General features: G+C 40.6%; 1 pseudogene; it reads right to left on the bottom strand.

The window, feature by feature from the left end:
- Positions 1-1,202: 1,202 nt before the first annotated feature.
- LOC112319280 (parafibromin pseudogene) lies at positions 1,203-2,141 on the bottom strand (annotated as a pseudogene).
- Between the last annotated feature and the right edge of the window lie 10,909 nt (positions 2,142-13,050).

Raw genomic sequence — 13,050 nt, 5'->3', positions numbered from 1 at the left:
TGTGACCTCCATTTGTAAGTTGTTGGCAAATTTATAAAGCTTGAGTTTCAGCCTTTAGATCAAGGTACCGTATTTTGCTGTGTATAATGTGCATCCGTGCTTTTAGCCCAAACTTTCAGGAAAAAAATTCTTTTGTTTTAATCTTTTAATTCAATTATTTATTTATTTATATTTAGAAACAAAACCAATTATCACATTCCAGGATATTATTTTTCATATGGATATTGTTATTGTTTTCTAAAGTTACACTTTTAATGTATAAGCATAAATAAAATAATTAAAAACACTTATATAGATACAGAATTATATAAGATATCTGTGTACATACAGATCTACAGTATGTGTAACACACATCCTTATTTTTCCCTCAAAAATTTGGGCAAAAAGTGCGCATTATACATGGCAACATACGGTATATCCATGTTTCTTAATCCAAATTTCCATGAAAATGAGAAACCTAATTCAGGATCCTAAGAGATCCTAATTCAGGATTTCAAGTGGGATGTATGCTTTATCATGTAGCTAAAATGGTTTCTCAGAACCATAAGAAAATTGATCTATTCACAAGCCATTTGTGACAGCTGAGTCCTAATACCATTCCATCCCATTTCTGAACATGTGCATCTAGACAATTTTCATCATACTTGAGACAAAAGGCTTTTTGTTTTTTTTTCTTTTATTACAGTTGTCTGCATTTTCTCCCCACCCCTCCATCCCACCCCAGTCAAACCGACCTCCCTCCCCCACCTCCACCCTCCCCCTTGGTTTTGTCCATGTGTCCTTTATAGTAGTTCCTGAAAACCCCTCTCCCCACTGTCCCCTCCCCACTCCCCTCTGGCTATTGTTAGATTGTTCTTACAAGGCCACTGTAATCAAAACAGCCTGGTATTGGCATAAAAACAGGCACATAGACCAATGGAACAAAACAGAGAGCCCAGAAATAAACCTAAGTCTCTACAGTCAGTTAATATTTGACAAAGGAGGCGGGAGCATAAAATGGAGCAAAAATAGCCTCTTCAACAAATGGTGTTGGGAGATCTGGACAGCTACATGCAAAAAAATGAAACTCGATCACCAACTTACACCATACACAAAAATAAATCCAAGGTGGATAAAAGACTTAATTATAAGTCGTAACACCGTAAAAGTCCTAGAGGAAAACATTGGCAGGAAAATCTTAGACATTCCACAAAGCAACATCCTCAGAGACAAAAGTTTTTAATTTCAGCAAATATATCAACATGTGAGCCATCAGGCAAAAGCTATGGCTTTTTTGTACAGTCAGGATCCTGTACAAAAATTGCTACAACCTGTTCCCCCCACTCTTAAAGCATGCATTTCAGGGGCTTGTCTGCTCTGTAAGGAACTCGGGCACTAACTTAGTGTCCTCTGGCTGCATCTGCTCTCTTCAGCTCTGAATTATAGTTTTGTCAATATTTTTCTCATTGGCAGATTTTTTTTGTGCTTTTCAAATGATAGGACAAATTACAGATTCTGTAGACATTCTTTTGCATTGAGTGTGGTTATTAAAACAGGTGGTAGCTGCCCGACTTATGACAATGGGCATTCAGGATCCTTTCTTCTGGGTTTGGGGGAAGCCTGGCTTGAAAAACTGGTCACAGAACTGGCTGTGTTCAGGAGTCAGAGTCCTATGTGCAGATGCCTTGGTTACAGGTTTCTGGGGATGCAGGGGTAGGCACAGGAGTGTTTTGAAGCCTGCCAGTTCTTCTTTTCCTGTGACTCTCTGCTGGTCATATCTGTTGTAGGCAGTTTAGCTAGATTATTTGGTGCATTATATGGGATCAACACGTGCTGTGTTAGGGCTCAGTCACTGTTCAGGTACATTCCATTCTTCTCTGGCCTTTACAGATTGGAACACTGCAAAAGTATTCTTGGAAATAATTTACCATACTTCTGATCCCCCAACTCTTCTGACAATATCTTGGGTTCCAGTTACCTCAGCATCACCCCAAATGCCTCTGCTTTAGGACAGTATTATCATCCAGATCAGACTTGATTGTAGATCTTTTCTTAGCCTTAATTTTGACTTTGCAGCATTTTTTTTTCACTGACATAGCTTTGGACAAAGATCTTATCTCTTCAGTTTGTACACAATCCCTTTTTGGGGCCCATTTAAACATGTAGGCTATCTCTCCTTTTATTAAAATTAAATGTATTGGGGTGACATTGGTTAATAACATTATATGAGTTTCAAGTACACAATTGCATTCTTCACAAGTACACAATTGAATTGAGAAGTCTGACTTCTCGATTCATTCACCTTTCCTGCTCAGAGATGCCTCTCCTCTTGAAAGCCCTATCTAAAATATCACTCTCATCCCCTTACCCTCTGTTATTTTTCATGATAGCATTTATGGATACCAAGTATCATATTATATATTTTTGTTGATTTGTTTATAGTATTTGCCTAATAAATAAGACCCCCAAGGCCAGGGACTCTGCTTTGCTGCCAGCAGGGTCCCCCACACTTAGAATCATGCTTGGCATAAAATATACATTTTTGTTGAATGAATAGCTATCTAATAGGAAAACTGAAACATAAGACAAACTGTCCTAAGGCAATTCCTTTTGTATTTTTAAAAAGCTTTTATTTATTTTTAGAGAAAGGGGAAGGGAGGGAGAGAGAGAGGGGAAGGGAGGGAGAAAGAGTGGGAGAGAAACATCAATGTGTGGTTGCCTCTCCAGTGTCCCCCACTGGGGACCTGGCCCACAACCCAGATATGTGTCCTGGCTGGGAATCAAACCAGAGACCCTTCGCTTCACAGCCTGGTGCTCAATCCACTGAGCCATGCCAGACAGGGCCCTTTTGTATTTTTTTGAGGTAACTCCATACTGCTTTCCACAGTGGCTGCACCAGTCTGCATTCCCACCACCAATTCTGGGAATTTATCTGAAGAAACCCAAAGCACTAATTGGACAGAATATGAGCACCCCTATGTTCATTGCAGTGTTATTTGCAATAGCCAAGATTTGGAAGCAGCCCAAGTGTCCATCAGTAGATGAGTGGATAAATAAGCTGTGATACATTTATACAGTGGAATTCTACATGGCTGTGAAAAAGGAAGGAAATGTTACCCTTTGTTTTATGCTAAGTGAAATAAGCCAGTCAGAGAAAGACAAATACCATATGATTTCACTTATAATAAGAATCTAATGAACAGAATGAACTAACAAGAAAAAGAGAGACAGACTCATCCATAGAGAGGAGGTTGACAGCTTTTGGAGGTTGAGGGCAGTGGGGCTGGGTGGGGGTGTGGAAGGATTGAGCAAGAAAGAGAAAAAACTCATGGATGTTGACAACAGTGTGGTAGTTGCTGGAGGGGAGGGGAGGAGGTGGAGGAGGAGAAACAGGGGACAAATGGTGTTGGAAGGAGACCTGACTTGGGGCGATGAACACACAATGCAGTGCACAGATGATGAGTTGTAGAACTGTGCACCCGAAACCTCTATGATTTGTTAACTAGTGTCACCCCAATAAATACAATACAAAGGAAAAAATAAAAGCTCTGTTGTAAAGTAATCAACTACTAAAGATTAAAAAAAAAAAAGGAAGAAAACCAAACTGTCCTTATTTTCCTGTATTTCCCAGGGTCAGTTTTGCTAAGAGTAGGGATAATCCACTGTACAAATAATGTGGGCATCCATGATCAGAAATTGGCTATAATTCGAGTCAAGTCCTGTTGCATTCTGTTATGGCTCTTTGTTGGTGGTGGTAACAAAATTGTATAATGTGCTTCTGATGAAACTTAAAACTAAACTGTATTTAAATTACTTTCCTTTAGTGCTTCTGAGTGAAAACCCCAGCCCTGACCACAGCAGAGGGTCTGCAGGAGGTGATTTACTGGAATGGCATGTGTGCCCAACCTGGGATCTGTGCAGAAACATCAATATAATTTTTGCTAAGTTATGTGTCTAATGAGGACACTTTCGGGGAGTTTCAATGACAGACTCCTCATTTACTTCCAGAGCTGAATGCACAACTCCAATAGCCCTTGAAATAAGCTTGGTAACAACAGTGCATAAATCATTCTTCAAGTGAGCAAAGAAAATATGTCATGACTTACATTTACCCATGTAATACCAAGTGAAGGAGAACATTTATTATTTACTTACTTTGGTTACATCAGCATTTTAAGCTGTTCTAGTTGAACTGTACAGCTCTACCAAATGTCTTAGACTGACCTGTGCAGCATAGTAATTTGCAGTGGCAGTTAGAACCTTTGGGTTTGATTCCAGCACCTGTGCAAACCTATGGGAGCAGCTTGCATTCCTTTCGCTCCTCATTATGCTAAAGATGATACAATTGAGATTTCAAAACACAACAAAACCCCAGCATTTTCAGTAAACAGAAACTAAATAGCCTTCCCCTCTGTAGGCTAAGAAATGAATAATTTAAGAGGTATATAGAAAATATATTTGTGGAACCAGAGTTTACTGTTTATAAATGAATGCATAAAATAGGTACTTTCTCTAAAATTCTGTTTTCTGTGTTTCTAAGTCTCCTGTATTTCTTCATACATTCTTTCTGCAAATATTTATTGAGCATCTACTATCTTCTGTACACTTTGTTAGAATATATTCTCTCTGATAAAAATAACCTTGGTTTTCACAAAACTTTGAGGGGAAAAACAGGGGAATGGATTGACAAAACTCCCAAGAAAATCCTGAAAACAAATGATTTAAGTAAATTGAATAGTCAGGGTTCCTCTGCATGGCCATGGAAGGACTGGATTTCAGAAGGTCAGAGAGTGTTTTCAGCTTTGAATCTGGTCCCTGATACCGCTAATAGTACAGGAGTTTTCAAATAATATTGGTGAAATGCCTAGGGACTGAACTCCTGTTTGTATCGATTAGCCTATTGTGAAATTGGTTTTGTTAGATGTCATTTTGCTACAGTCCAAGAACTTATCAATAGCTTTAAGTGAGAACTTACTATAGTTACCTTAGATTTAAAAAATCTCTTCCATGAAATCACATGAACCTCCTCCTGTCCAATGCCTAGCAACTCTGACACCAGAGCAGAGACTGACAGCCCCAGGTGTGGTGAAGCGTGAGTTCTCCTTCCTTCTGGAGGAAACACTCATTGTGCATTTCTGGAAAGAAATTCGGGAAAGTGCATTCTCCACCTTACTAGGTATTTGAAGAAGACTTTGATCACGGAGCCTCCAGATTCCCTTTTCTGTATCTTTCTCCTTCTTAAAGGTAACTCCCTCAATTATGTTCCATTGATCCATGTGTCTGTTCTTATGCCAGGCCCAGACTCCTTTGATTACTGTGGCCTTGTAATATAAGCTTGATATCAGGTATTGTGAGCCCTCCTATTTTTTTCTTTTTTCTCAAAATCACTGTGGCTATCCAGGGCCATTTATGGTTCCATATACATTTTTGAAATGTTTGTTCTATGTCTGTGAAATATGTCACTGGTATTTTAATAGGGATTGCATTGAATCTATAAATTGCTTTGGGTAGTATGGATATTTTGAAAGTGTTGGAAGCAACCTAAGTGACCATGAGTAAATGAGTGGATCAAAAAACTATAGCACATTTACACAATGGAATTCTACACAGCAGAAGGAAAGAAGGAGCTCCTACCTTTCATGACAGCATGGATGGAACTGGAGAGCATTATGCTAAGTGAAATAAGCCAGGCGGTGAAAGACATATATTATATGATCTCACCTATAAGTGGAACGTAATCAATAAAACAAACAAGCAAGCAAAATATAAACAGACATTGAAATTAAGAACAAACTGACAGGAACCAGAGGGGAGAGAGGAGAAGGATAATGGGGGAAAATGGGGGAAAGGTCATCAAGGAACATGTATAAAGGACACATGGACAAAGCCAAAGGGGTGTGGGATCGAGGGTGGGAGGTGAGGATGGGCAGGGCTGGGGGGGGAGTGTTGGGGGGGAAAATGGAGACAACTTGAAGAACAATTTAAAAAAAGGTAACTTCCTCAGCTCAAGTCCTAGTGCTGAATGTTTGTTGTCCAAAGACAAACGCGTTCCTAGGGAATGATTCTGATAGAGTCACTCACACCAAAGTTTAAATGTCCAATGTGTCTTTCTCCTTTCCCATGGGTATTTGCACTAACAAATTTCAACCCCTTAAACAAGAGAAATCACTTCTTAATTTCTTTGTTCGTCATCTGTTCATTGGACATGCAGAACGACTTTCAGGTCTGACGTTCTGTAGTTCTAACTGTGCAGCATCACATTTGTCCAGGTATTATGGTGGGGATAGGGGAGAGCAGGGGTATGTGGGTAAAATTCTTTGTGGAAGACCCTGTTATCAGTTAGGGTGATTTTCCTTACAAGTATCGAAAAGCCTAATAGTATTTTAGTCAACAAAGTGATTTAATTACACATGTAACAAGAAGTCTAGAGTCGGGAATCTCGGGAGTTGGTCCACTTTGCCAGGTCACTGAGTCAGTTGCTCTGACTGGCTTGTAGTCTGATCACAGTTACCTAAAGGTCTGCAGCGCCTCCTGGCATCATATCCTCATATTCAAAGAAGGAGGGGGAAAGAGCAAAGGAGCAGACTCAAAGGCAAGTCCTTTTTATCTGGGAGAAAACTTTCTCAGAGTGCCCAGCAGACTACTCTTATATCACACTGGTTAGAACTGAGTTACTCCCTTACCTTTTAGCAGCAAAGAGTTGACAGAGACCAATCAGGAGGTATTTCCTAGGGTTAGGCCTATTGAGAACCAACAAAAATCGAGGTTTGTAGGCAAGGAAACAGGGCAAGTGCTGCTGAAAGGAAGTCAGTGGTGTCTGCCACAACCTTGGAACCACGTCACCACTCTGAGCGGGTTTGTGGCCAGGCCTGAGGCAAACATGTGGGTTCTCTCCAAGCCCCTGCACCTTCGTTGCTTCCCCGTTGCTTTCTGGTAATGGTCAGGTTAAGAGAGAAGGAGGATGTGTCTCAGAATGTACAGTGATATTCTAAATTAAAAGAGAAACAGGATGTTGTGGTGCTATACTCAACTTTCCTATTCTCATCAAGTGTTTCACATTTTATTCTATAACTTGAACTTATTCTGCTGAACATTTTATTCAAGCATATCTGCAAACTTGCTACAAAGTGCAATAGATTTTGTTGTTGTTGTCAGGTGACTCTCTCACTGAAATGGTCCAGAGATGATTGTATTCAGTTTTATTTTCAAAACTCCACTTCTCAAATATTAGCATGCTAAGAAAACAGATGGTTTGATCTGAAGCTTCTTTTGTTGTATACAGGATAATGTTTTCAATATAATGCAAAGATTTTATTTGTAATTTAAAATTGCTGTTTTCCCAGACAGAGCTTGGGGTACCATCAAAATTCTCATTCATAAAGGAAAAGTGAAAGTGTTGCATGAGGACCAATTCAAGAAAAATCAAAAATGTTTAAAGGACACAATTTTTGTCATCAAAATAGAAATAGTTCTATTGATTTCAATGGAGAAAAAAAATCCTAGTTTAGGACATATAGTACCTATTGCATTCAATAGAAGAATGTCAGTTTTCAAATTCTCACTTCTTTTTTTGGCTATTAAAATATAAATATCTTTGTATTTCTGAAAAAAGCAAACTTAGATTCGTCTTTCTAATCTTTCATCTTTTATAGTTGGGTATAATATTAGATAGAGTTCATGAGATTTGTTCACAAACATTATTTCATGTTATCTTTTAATTAACCTGCTGAGAATATTATTCCTCGCACTGAAACCCAGAAAAGTGAGGTTCAAAAAGAATGACTTAACTGAGGGTCACAGACTATTACTACAAAGTTAGGCCTAGAATGAGATTGTTCTATCCATTGCAACATTTAGCTCATGCTTATTCTGTGTCAAGCACCTTTTGGACACTGGAAATAATCAAGTAATAATAATCAGATCTAACATTTCTTGAAGACTCGGTGTCAGGCACCATCCTAAATATTTACACATCTTATTTCATTGAATCTTCTCAACAAACCTGTGAAATAGGAACTATTAAAATTTCCATTTTTCAGATGTGGAAATGGAGGTCTATACACTTGCATAGGTCATCCTGCTAGAAATGGAGAATTGTTGGTTCTTGAGGATTTAACGAGCATGGCCTCTCTGTGCCTCAGTTGCAGTTACCTCCTCTCCTGGAGCTTGCGGCGGGGGGTGGGGGGTAGGCAGTGATCTGTGCAAGCTGGAGCCACCTCTGGAAGCCCTGGCTGCCACTGTAGGTGGTTGCTGTTTGCAGTGCTACTGCATTTTTTCATGACTCTCAAGCTTTTGTGATGCAAACCTAACTCAAAGCAGCTGAGGCAAGAAGAATGTCTACTGAATCAGGAAACCCAAGGGAGGGCTGAATCACCAGACCACCCACCGTGAGAAAGGCAGGGATGCTGCTGGTCTCCGTGTCACAGGAACCAGGAACTTCAGTGCTGATTGAATGCTAGCTGTCTCTCGCGCTTGTTTCTTTATTCACGTTGGCTTTGTACTTTCTCACTACCCATGGCTTTTCTCAGTCACCAACAGTTCACAGAATTGATCTTCACCGACAGAGAACGTCTGACTCTCTTGGGTGTAATTGGAAAAAATTCCACTGAAGGTCTCTGATTGGCCTGACTCCTATAAGAAGCCACCTGGGGCAATCAAATGTAACTGAGAAGACATATGTAAGAAACATGTAAGAGTTGACATACCCAGTTTTGCAGTTTGTGTATTTCACAAAGATGCCTTCCCAAAGGGCACGTGGCGTTCGAAGCACGTGGAATGAAGCCCACTCTGCTCACTGAGCCATGCGGCCTCGAGTGGGGTTCCTCCCAGAGGAAAGCTGCACCGTATCTCTGACACGGGCTTGCCAAGCCAGGCGCCCAGTGTGCTAAGCCTTTTTATTTTAATGAGCTGTAATTGACACATGACATTATATTAGTTCCAAGTGCATAACATAACAATATGATATTTATAAAATGATCACCACAATTAGTCTAGTTAACATCCATCATCATATTTATCAATAGTTACAATTTTTTTCCTTGTGATGAGAACTTTTAAGATTTTTACTCTCTTAGCAACTTTCAAAAGTGCAACACAGGATTATTAACTCTAATGTTTCACCATGCTGTACATTACATCCCCAGAACTTATTTATTTTATAACTGAAAATTTGTACCTCCGACTATCTTCACCCATTCACCCATCCCTTACCTCCTGTCTCTGGCAACCACCAATCTATTCTCTATATCTGTGAATGAGCGCCCACCCTGCTTTTTTACATGGGCATTGATTAGGCAGTGGCTGCCCTATGCAAAACATGACGGCCTCTGAGGAAATAATATATTTGTAGATGGAGGGAGGAAAGGGAAGTATTAATCATAGAAAATGAGATGATACTGAACGGGAAGCCCTGAAAGGCAATTTAAACCATTGGTCATACTCTAAGGTTTCCTGCTTAGTTAAAATGAGTGAATTCTCTCTAGAAAACTATTTGTGTTTCATGTAAAATTAAGAAAAACAACAACAGTTCCACCATGAAGTCATGAGACAATGATGAGTAGAGGCTGTAGTGCCAGCACAAAGCCATGGCAGTTCAAGGTCTAAGCATCACCTTGGGAAGCAGCGAGCTGCTCTCTCAGGCACACCCACCCTCTCTGTGAGGGTTCAGAAGCTCTCTCGCAGTAGATTTCAATTAAACAATTTCATGGTTTTTGTGTGAGAAGACAGTCTGACATTTAATATAGATGCCTAAAAGTCTTCACTAGAAAAGTGCTACTAAAAGCAGTTCTGGTTACATGAAAATGATATTTTTAGCACCGGGCTTGTGGAGCTATAAAGATTAAAACAAAAACAGAAAAAAAACCCTGATGTGATTACTCATGGATTGGAGCAAGGTTTTCTCTGGAGCACATCACACCACCGCTACCCAGCAGGCACAGCACATTCTCCACAGCCGTGGGCTGTGTGGAAGTAGAAAGACGGGGCGCATGTCTGTCTAAAGATGGGTGGGAAGAGGCTGCATTCGGGAGCAGCTGAGTCCCATCCCAACACAGGCCACACCTTAAGCCATGACACAAAGGGCCCAGTGTATTTATTCTGGGATAACCAACTCCCAACTGGCAATCTTCTTCCCTGGGACCCATAGAAAATCTCAAGGGCGCGAGCTTTGCAAACATTGTCAGACAGAGTGCACCAAGGGAAAAATCTGGTACTTCAAGGGCTGGAATAACAATCTATCCATTTTATCTTGCTATAGCATTTCCCCCACATAAGTGCCTTTTGAATTTTAGACTCTATGCCTTCCATTTTCCTTTGCTTCTTATTGTTCCCTGTTTATTTTTCTCCACTTACCCTCCTTTGATAGCCCGGAGTCACGTATTTGATTTAGCCGCATCTTCCTGCTCATCCCTGCTTCCTCTATCCTAGGGGTCTTTCTTTGACTAACTAGTCAAATCAACAACAGTGGAAAATCAGGAGCAGAAAGTGGTACCGAAACCCTTCAGATCAAGGATGGCAACCCTCCCTGTCATGATTCTCCTTCTCACCTTCATGTCTCTTATTCTTCTATTTTCTTCTTATACTTCACTCACCATTCATTCTCCACTTATTCTTTTGTATCTCTTCCTTTATGTTCTCTGCTTACGACCAAACCTTCCTTACAGGATTTCCTTTATTACGAAAGCCCACAGCCTGTATTTTAAATCTGATTGTCATTTGTGCAATTAAAACAAGGTATTCTTTGGCAAGGGACTCAAGGGATTTCCTGGGGTGTGTGTGGGGTGTGTTGGAGTCATCAGGTTGTACACACTAATTTTACCTCTTCCCCTTTCCCCATGTGTGGAGCTTGCTTTGGGTAAGTGGAAGTTACACATGACTTTTGGGTGGAAGCTTTAACGGTGGTTGCATGCTTTGCCATGCTCTTCCCCTCTGCCGTAGTGACAGGTCACTCAGATGGTGGCTGTCCCCTCAGCCTGAGTCCTGGCAAGAAGATGACTTTGAGCAGAGGGCACAGCTGACCTGCATCAGGCATGTAGCATAAACAAGAAATAAGTCCTTCTTGTTTCATGCCACTGAGATGCTTGCACTGTTTGTTACTACAGTATAACGCGGAGATTTTTAACTGGTGCCGCAAGAATTTTTAAAACAGGCAGTAGTCAGGGGCACTGATCCCTTTTCTCCTAGACTGTCAAATAAGAAAATGACAACAGCCAACACAACAATTGCTGTCCAGTGTGAATGAATCCAAATTATACCTATTTTTTGTCAGATCAGCAAAAAATATAATGTATTTTGCATTGTGCCCCAGAAATTTAGTAATTAGTTATGTGTGTCATGAGATGAAAACGGTTGAAAATCGCTGGCCTACTGTAACACTCTTGCTGTTATAGCACAGGAACTGATGATAACGGGCAGACAGAATGACATTTTTCCTACTGAAATACCCTGGTGGAAAATTTCCAACCACACGATGGCAGTTCACTGAGATCAGAAGGATAGTCCAGTGACAGAAGCTATTTCTAGTCTTAGCATTGCAGTTTTACTTATGTTTCAGACGGGAAGGGATTATACCAAATCAATTACACACAGCCATATAGTATCTTCTCCACATTTCCTATTCAGCTGGGCTCGGGGTTCTTTCCTGGTGACCTCCAGGGACAGGGACACTGCTTTCTTGTTTACTGGTGTGTTGGAAGCAAGGGCAGGTCTTTACCTAACTGCCTACACACAACTGAAAGCAAGCTGTTCCTCTACGTAAGACTTTATTGAAGTTTTGTGGAAAATTTACATTACTGACCATGCCCATGGAAGACTTTATGCCTGTTCATCCCCACCCCTTACACTCATCCCAATATCAGAAACGCCCCGAGACATCCCCTTCCTTAGACCCTAAACACAAGGAAAATGTCTCTTTCCCAAGTTGCTTACAAAGCCTTTATATCTTATCTAAGTCATGACCGTTTCCCAAAATGACTGATTCTGGGAGCATCTGCTTCTTCTGAGGACACTCCATCCTCACCTTCATGTACATGATCTGAGCTTATGGCTCCAAAAAGACAATCACACAGTTGTAATAGAAAAGGAAAAGAAATAGACTCTGCTCTGGTAACAAACAGCCCAAGACCTCAGCAGGATGGCTCATGTTTCAGAAAGGTCTTTTTGGTGTCCGTGACCTGGAATTCAGGAAAATTTTTTTTAAATCTTCACCCGAGGATATGTTTTTATTGGTTCGAGAGAGAGAAACATCAGTTGATTGACTCTCATACGCACCCCAACTGGGGATCAAACCCACAACCTAGGTATGTATGTGCCCTGACCGGAGATGGAACCTGCAACCTTTAGGTGCATGAGATGATGCTCTAACCAACTGAGCCAGCTGGTCAGGGCAGGAAAACTTTTGATCATGTTCCTATAGTCTTTATGTTTTAGAATTAATTAAAATTTGTTAATTCCAGGCCTTTCTTCTTTCCTTATTTGGCAAAATCCTATTCCTTTAAGTGTCCGTTTGTCTGAGAAACCGTCCTTGATCCTGGGCAGTGTGAACCCTCCATTCTGGGTAATTCTGCAACACTGTGCTCCACATCTATATGACAAAATTATTTACCTTTTTATATTGTGATTAGCCTTTTCTATGTCTCTCTCTATTTATTAGAAGACAGTTGCCTGAGAACAGGAAGTCGCTATTTCTTGTGTGTGTGTGTCTCAGGGCCTGGCAGTGCTGGGGGCATGGGGGCTCTGCGACGCGTACCAGCTGTGTGGACGAGTGCATGTAAAGGCATCATCTCTTCCTCAGTCATCCTAGGATTGTGTGTGTGTGTTTATGTGCTGTGTGGGAGTGGAATACAGCACAGTTACATCTGTGTAGCATCATGTATGAAGGGATGTGTCCAAAATGGTCTATGTTGAATCTGCCAAACTAGTTCATGGACTGAGATACACAAAAGGTTTGAGAAATATTTATGAGGGCAACCACATCCTAAAAAAGGAAGTTGGATTTCTTATTTGCCAGCTAAGTCTTCCTATATCCCATAATAATAACCCACATTTACCCCTCAGCCGTTCCCTTTATATTCA

Source organism: Desmodus rotundus, chromosome 11 (assembly GCF_022682495.2).
Source record: "Desmodus rotundus isolate HL8 chromosome 11, HLdesRot8A.1, whole genome shotgun sequence".
In the NCBI taxonomy this organism is placed as follows: Eukaryota; Metazoa; Chordata; class Mammalia; order Chiroptera; family Phyllostomidae; genus Desmodus; species Desmodus rotundus.
This window is presented reverse-complemented; position numbering and strand designations above follow the sequence as displayed.